Below are 8341 nucleotides of genomic sequence, written 5' to 3'. Positions count from 1 at the left end.
ATTTTCAGGACCATGAATGTTCAAATTAAGTATTTAATTAATCACCCAAAGTGGTGAATATATGGGCAATATCTCCCATTGTTAGAATGAGATATTGCTATATTAAAATACTACTATATAGCCTTCTCAAACATACCAAAAACAATTACAAAAAGGTGTCATTAACACCACTTGAGAGCAAATACTTCTTATTTAATTAAATGGCCAGATCCATTCTTTATCAAATAAGCATTAAGAGTTAATTCTGTACTAGGTACTATGTTCATAAAAAAATAAATGAAACAGCCCTTCTTGTGCTGGTTATCTATGGCAGATGTGAAGATCCTGAATCCTAAGGCCGAGGTAGCCCAAGCTCCGGCGGTACTGACAGTCAACATCAGTGTGGCCCTGGAGCTCAGAATTTGCTGAGGACCAACTTGGATCCTAAAGGCACCATGAAGATGCTTATTTCCGGTACTGGAGACACCAAATTTACTAAATATGGTAATGTGCTGTTTCATGACATGCAAATTCAACACCCAACAGCTGCATTATAAGGCAAAGTAGCAACTGCTCACCATGACATAACTGGTGATGACACCACTTCCCATGACCTAATCATTGACAAGCTTCTGAAACAGGCTCTCCACATTTCTGAAGGTCTTTATCCCCAGAGTAACAATGGAAGGATTTGAAGCTGCAAAGGAAAAGTTCTTTGGTTTTTGGAACAAGTCAAAGTAAGAAATGGACAGGGAAACACTTATAGATGTGGCTAGAACATCTCCTCGTACTAAAGTGCATGCTGACCTTGTTGATGTCTTTTTTTTTAATGTTTTATTTATTTCTAGGAGAGAGAGAGAGAGAGACAGTGTGAGCAGGGGAGGGTCAGAGAGAGAGGGAGTCACAGACTGAAACAGGCTCCAGGCTCTGAGCTGGCAGTCAGCACAGAACCTTGTTGATGTCTTAATGGAGGCTGCAGTAGAATCCATTTTCACCATTAAAATATATAATGAACCCATTGACCTCTTTGTGGTTGAGATCATGGAGATGAAACATAATTTTGAAACTGATACAAGCATAATCAGAGGTCTTGTTTTGGACCATGGAGCTTGGCATCCTGATGCGGGAAAAAAAAAAAAAAAGATATATACATCCTTACATGCAATGTGTCATTAGGAGATAAAAAAATGGAAGTAAATTCTGGCCGTATTTTACAAGAGTGCACAAGAGAGAGAGAAACTTGTAAATACTGAAAGATAACTCATTGAAGATAGAGTTAAAAAATAATAGAACTGAAAAAGAAAGTCTGTGATGATTCAGGTAAAGGATTTCTTATTAATCAAAAGGGAATTGACTCCATTTCCATAGATACTCTTAAAAAGAAGGCCTAGTAGCTCTGCATAGAGCTAAAAGAAGAAATATGGAAAGGCTGACCCTTGCTTGCAATGGAATATCTCTAAATTCTTTTTTTTTAATTTTTTAAATATCTTTTTTTTTTAATTTCTGATGGGGAGAGAGAGAGAGAGAGAGACAGACAGACAGTGACAGCGTGAGCAGTGGAGGGTCAGAGAGAGAGGGAGACACAGAATCTGAAGCAGGCTCCAGGCTCTGAGCTAGCTGTCAGCTGTCAGCTGTCAGCTGTCAGCATAGAGCCCGACGCGGGGCTCCAATCCACCAATCGTGAGATCATGACCTGAGCCGAAGTCAGAAGCTTAACAAACTGAGCCACCCAGGTGCCCCAGAATATCTCTAAATTCTTTTGATGACCAAAATACTGATTGTTTGGGACATGCAGGACTTGTCTATGAGTATACATTGGGAGAAGAGATATTCGCCTTTATTGAGAAATGTAACAGTCCTCACTCGATCATTTTATTGGTCAAAGAACCAAATAAGCACACATTCACTCACATCAAAGATGCAATAAGAGATTGATTAAATATAAGCCCAGTGTAAAGGGTAGGGCCCAACTTGGAGTTCAAGCATTTGCTGATACATTGCTCATTATTCCTAAAGGTTCTTGCTCAGAACACTGGTTGTGACCTTCAGGAAACACTAGTTAAAGGTCAAGCAGAACACTCAGAATCAGGTCAACTTGTGTGTGTGGACTTGAACAGAGATGAGCCAATGGTAGCAGCAGAAGTAGATGCATGTGATAACTATTGTGTAAAGAAACAGCTTCTTCACTCCTGCACTGTGTTTGCCAGCAACATTCTCCTGGTTGATCAGATCATGTGACGTGGAATTGAAGCTTCCCCTGGGTCTTTTGAATCATGAAGACTACAGAATGATCCTAGGAATAAAGCTATGCAATTTTTGTCCAAGCTTCATATGATTTTCAAAGGAATTTTCTTTTCTCAAATGAAAAATGAGAGAACACTGACACTCAAATTCTGAAGTTCTGAAATTATAATTACAGAATTTTTTAACTTGCACTACAGTGTCAACACATCTTGCAGTCCACTTTTACCCAATGAATAGGATAATTTACTTTAGCTTCAGTGATATAAAAGTGCCATATTAGATAAGTATATGTTATCTACCTTGTTATTAAATATTCCTTAAAAAACATAAATAAGTAGATAAACACCTCTGTCCTTGTGGAGCTTATATTTTATCATATCTGTATGTGTAAATACATATTACATATATAAATTATGTATTTTTAATATGTAAGATTAAATATATGTATACATATAAATCATTTTATTTATTATCATTATTTTATGTAAATTATATGACAGTAGGAATTGTTATAGAAGAAAAAAAAGCACAGAGCAGGATTANTTCTCCACATCCTCGCCAGCATCTAGAGTTCTCTGATTTGCTCATTTTAGCCACTCTGACTGGCGTGAGGTGGTATCTCAGTGTGGTTTTGATTTGTATTTCCCTGATGAGGAGGGATGCTGAGCATCGTTTCATGAGGAGTCTCTTGAAAGTAGGTTGAATTTGGGGCACCTGGGTGGCTCAGTTGTTTAAGCATCCGACTTCAGCTTAGGTCATGATCTCACGGTTTGTGGGTTCGAGCCCCACATCGGGCTCTGTGCTGACAGCTCAGAGCCTGTTTCAGATTCTGTGTCTCCCTCTCTCTCTCTGCCCCTTCCCCACTCATTCTCTGTCTCTCAAAACTGAATAAATGCTAAAAAAAAAAGTTAAAAAAAAAAGTAGGTTGAATTCTACACAAAGCTGAAAGAGCAAGGCTGTGGGGAGCATATCTGAAGCAGAGGCGGTGTCAGTAGGAATTCTAAGGCAGGAAGGGGTCACTTCAAGTGTTTGATCAGCATGGCTTGCTGGAAGCAAGGAGGAGACTAATAGGAGATGAGAAGGTGGGGCTATATGTAAGGCCAATAAAACCAGTTCAGAATTTTTAATTATATTGTGAGTGAATTAGCAAGAGCCATGGGTGGGATCTGTGGGGAAGATGGAATTGTTTTGATTCATATTTTGAAAGGACAGCTCTGACTGCAGTGTTGAGAATAGAATAAACAGCAGAAGTACAGGGATAGAGCAGGACAGTGGTGAGAAGCCTACTGCAGTCATCAGAGGGAAGCGTGAAAGGGGCTCCTATGGGAGTGCCCTCAGTGTAGGAGGGGGAAAGTGGTCAGGTGCAGATCACACTCTTAAAGTGGAATCAACAAGGTTTCATGGGGGGTTATACATGGCATATAAGATGAAGTGAGGAGTCACAGATGATCTATAAATTTTTCTTTCTTCCATGATGACATGGACTGAGTGTACTTAAAAGACAGACATACTGGGGCCCGCCTGGATAGCTCAGTTAGTTGAGCGGCTAACTCTCTCTTTTTTTTAATGTTTATTTAATTTAGAGGGGGGAGGGGCAGACACAGAGAGAGGGGGACAGGAGATCAAAAGAGGGCTCTGAGCCCATGCAGGGCTCTAAACCATGAACTGTGAGATCATGACCTAAGCTGATGTCTGACGTTAACTGACAGCCCTTAGCATCTGACTCCCTCAAGTGTCTGACTCTTGATTTGGGCTCAAGTCCTGATCTCTCAGTGGGATCAAGTCCCCTCCCCCTCCCCCACAGTGCACTTGGGATTCTCTCTCTCCCTCTCTCTGCCATCACAATTCTCATAATTTGGTCTGGGATCAAACTGCATTTCTGGGATCATAGAGTGTGAGTTAACCTACAAATAGAAGCTTAGGGGGGACCAATATTTTCAGATGTAACTTGGTACAAAGTATAGTTTCTAATACCTCCAATTGAATGAAACCCTGCCAAGGAAACTCAAAGGAAATATTATCCCCCAAGTTTTTAGTCTTAATAGCTTGTTTTTAATAAAATGGATAGATTTTAGAGAAAGAATTAAATGTACTGGGAAAAAAATGAATTGCCAGAACAGTAGAGTTTTAATTACTTAGATAATTAAAATTATCTTTTGAAAGGTATTGTATGGAATGAGTAAAGTAAAATATCAAAAACAATTACTTTTAGAGTCAGTTAACACTAAAACCAGAATCTTACAAATTATCCAAAGTAATTTAGTTTATCGTGGGTGAAGGAGTGGTTAAACTGTTTTTGCAGCTAAAAAGATTTTGGTTAAAACACTTGGCTATTTTTAGTTTTCTTCTCTTCTCAACAAAGGAGATGTTAATAATCAACTTATAGAATTGGTATATGATGACGTATGCAAATAGTTTCAATAAAATTGATTGTAATTATGTGTGAAATATATACAAATTACTTAGCATGGTATTTAAATATTAGAATGTAGGCACCCCCATAGTCAGCATTCTTTTTCCTGACAAAATTAAAGTCTCATTTTCTTTTGGAAGAGAACGTCCTTGTCATTGAATAGGATCTCTTGAGACTCTAGTCCAGAATGGTGTCAATTAGGGCTGCTAAACTGCTATTAAAAAACGTAAACACAAAAATATGAATAGTTCTAATATAGTAGAACTGTATTTGTCAGTTACATATGAGTTAAGGATAGATGTTACAGGATGGTGGGAAGCTCTCCTCTAGATGGAGGTTTGGGGATTTATGATATTTCTCATTTGATGACCCTATCAACCCCTAAGGCTTGTTGGACATCTGTTCTCAGTCAGCAGAGGGGTAAATAGAGCATGGAGGAATTTTGTCTGCTTCTTAAGAGACTAGGGATTTTGGGGTGCCTGGGTGGCTCAGTCAGTTAAATATTCAACTCTTGATTTTGGTTCAGGTCATGATTTCACAGTTTGTGGGTTCAAGCCCCACGTAGGACTCCATGCTGACAGGGTGGAGCCTACTTGGGATTCTCTCTCTCTCCCTCTCTCTCTACTTCACACACACACACACACTCTCTCTCAAAATAAATAAATCCACTTAAAAAAAGAGGGAGAGACTAGGGCTTTTTGTGCATAGTCCATTTACAAAAATTAGTCATATGGCCACACCTAACAGAAAAGGGAAGCTGAAAAATAGTCTTTTCAGCTTAAGCTGTTTTGCAGATCTAATTTTATATACTATAAAAATGAAAAAGGAATTTTGGTGGATAACTAGTTATGTTATCCAAAGTCATTGAACCATACCCTAGGTCAAATGTAGCACCTGAACTAGTATTATCCAAGTATATATTATCTTCTTTTTAAATATATGTTTTTAGAGTTATTTTCTTAGTGGTTGATCTATGAATTACAGCATACATCTCAAGTTATCAAAATCTATCTTAGATTTATACCTATAATAGTGAGATATAGATAATTTTCTTCACTATAGTTTCCTTCACTTCCTTTGTGCTATTACTGTCAAATATACTATAGCTATATATGTTAACAATCCAACAATGTAGTGTTATATTCATGGATTTATTCAATTGTAGGTCTACTGAAGGAACTAAGAAAAGAAAAAGAAAAAAATATATTTATAACCTTTTTTTATTGTCTTCTTACTTACCATTTCTGGGACTCTACATTTTTTTTTTTCCTGTGGATTAGAGTTAATATCTGATGTCACTTTCTTACTACATTAGAGCTTACTCCCCGCTCGCCTAATTTGTGCTGTTATTGTCAAAGAAGGTATGTCTTTATTTGCTACAGGGCTAACAATTTGATTTTATAGATATTGTTTATGGTATTATTTTAAAAAGTCAATAAAGAGTCGAAAAGAGAAGAAATATGTAGTCACACTGTCTTTGTTACTACAAAGTTACCTTTATAGTAATCTTTATATCAATTAGAATTACTGTCCGGTGACACTTGCTGTTAGACTGAATAACTTCCTTTAGTGTTTCTTGTAAGGCATGTCCACCACGAACAAATTCTCTCAGTTTAGTTCATTCTTCCCCTCATTTTGAGATAGTTTTGCTGTGTATGGGATTCTTGTTTGGCAGCTCTTTTTTTTAAAGCACCTTGAATATATTATCCCACCACCTTCTGGCCTCTATTGTTTCTGGTGAGAAATCAATGGTTAGATATTCTGTTGCACATGATGAGTTGTTACCACTTGCTGTTTTTAAATTTTTTTCTTTGTCATTAGCTTTCAACATTTTGACTATGTTTATGTATAGTTATAGATCTTCTGAAACTTATCCTACGTAGGATTGTTGAGCTTCAGCAATGTAAAGAATATGTTTTTAATCACATGTGTTTTCAGCCACTATTTCTTTGAACAGTTTTTGTGCTTTTTTTCTCTTTCTTCTTTCCTTCTGGTACTCACATTAGGCATATTTTGGTACTTTCAATGATGTCTTTAAGGTCTCTGAAGTATCATTTATTTTTCTGCATCCTTTTTTTTTTCAATTCTCCATTGCATATGTTCTGATCATCTGTCTTCAATTTTGTTTATTCTTTCTTTTGTCAGGTCACATCTGCCCTTTTAGAGAATTTTTCATTCCCGGTGTAATTTCCAGCTAGTCTATCATACCTAATGTGTCTAACAGTACTCATATTTTCTAGAGGAAAAAATCTTAACACTTTTTTCACTTGATAATAAAATTTCATTTGAATCCAAGTTCTTCTCCATTACAAATTAGGTAAACAAAACTTAACAATAATCTGTATCATGATCCCAACTTCCGTCATTTTTCAACCATCAAATAACTGCACTGTGGTGCAGTGGTAAGTAAGTGAAATAAACCTTTAGAAAGAGGAAGTTAACATCAAAGCTACTGCTTACATAATAAATCAGAAAACCACAAAGCCAGTTTGAAACTCAGCTCTTCAGATGGTGATGATGTGTGCCTCAATTCTTCAAAATATTATAAAAATAGAAATCTTCATACATACTAAAGCCTTATGAATCATAAATACTTAATTTTATTAAATTAATAATCTTAATTAAATTAATTTTCAGTACTACTTAATTTTATTAAAAATTACCAGAATAAAACATTTGTGTGATAAAATTCCATAATGCAACAAACAATACATGTAATATTATGTAGCATCTTATGTAACATATGACATACTTAGCAAATTAAGATGAAGTGCAAATTTATATGAACTCATGGCTAAATATACCTACCCAGTAGGCAGTGTTACTCAGAAGGGTAAAAATTTTTGTTGCAAGGTAAAAATTTAGGCTGCAGGGAGAGATAAATATCACAAGCTCAGTGATTCAGAGGAGTATTTGCAGAGGTCAAAAGTCATCATGGAGGGGCGCCTGGGTGGCTCAGTTGGTTAAGATCCAACTTCGGCTCATGTCATGATCTCAGGGTTTGTGGGTTCGAGCCCCACATCAGGCTCTGTGCTGACAGCTGGCTCAGAGCCTGGCGCCTGCTTCTGATTCTGTGTCTCTCTCTCTGACCCTCCCCTGCTCACGCTGCCTCTCTCTCGGAAATAAATTTTAAAAACATTTAAAAAAAAATAAAATAAAAAGTCATCATGGAGATGCAGCAAACATAAGGAAAGAGAGACTACAGAATTTGCATTCTAGTTGCCCAAAAGTGAGGGTCTTAAGAACAGAGGACAGAGTATGGCCAGAGACAGCTGAGATTAAATACCTGTATACCTGTATATATCCTGAGAATGGCATTCCTCCATCAAGTGAATATTAAAATGAGAAAAATCCCATAGAAAACTTTATATTAGACACTCCTACACATTCCTTCTTTAAATGAGATAGTTTGTCAGTAACATTGCAAGATAAGTTAAATATATTTTAATACGCCTATGATCTCTGGAGAAATGCTGGTGCAGTATATATGAAGGGTCAAGGACCTGGCAATGATTGAATAGAAAATAACTATAAAATAAAACTCAAGAACTAAAGTGGGATTGGAGATAACATTATGACTAACTTTCCAACTGAGAGTCACTGTAATTCAAAGCAATAAATTAACACTTCAGTAAAAAGTGCTTGCAGTGAATGGCCACTATACAATAGGGATGCTAGGAAACATCGGGTATTTGAATACAGTTT

The 8341-nt window shown here is 36.8% G+C and overlaps 1 pseudogene; it reads left to right on the top strand.

Moving 5' to 3' along the window:
* The first annotated feature begins 306 nt into the window (after window positions 1-306).
* LOC144216688 (T-complex protein 1 subunit zeta-like) lies at window positions 307-2490 on the top strand (annotated as a pseudogene).
* The last annotated feature ends 5851 nt before the right edge of the window (window positions 2491-8341 follow it).

Source organism: Crocuta crocuta, unplaced genomic scaffold, assembly GCF_008692635.1.
Source record: "Crocuta crocuta isolate KB4526 unplaced genomic scaffold, BGI_CrCroc_1.0 scaffold48, whole genome shotgun sequence".
NCBI lineage: Eukaryota > Metazoa > Chordata > Mammalia > Carnivora > Hyaenidae > Crocuta > Crocuta crocuta.
Note: the sequence above shows the minus strand (reverse complement) of the source record. Positions and strands in the feature narration are given on the sequence as shown.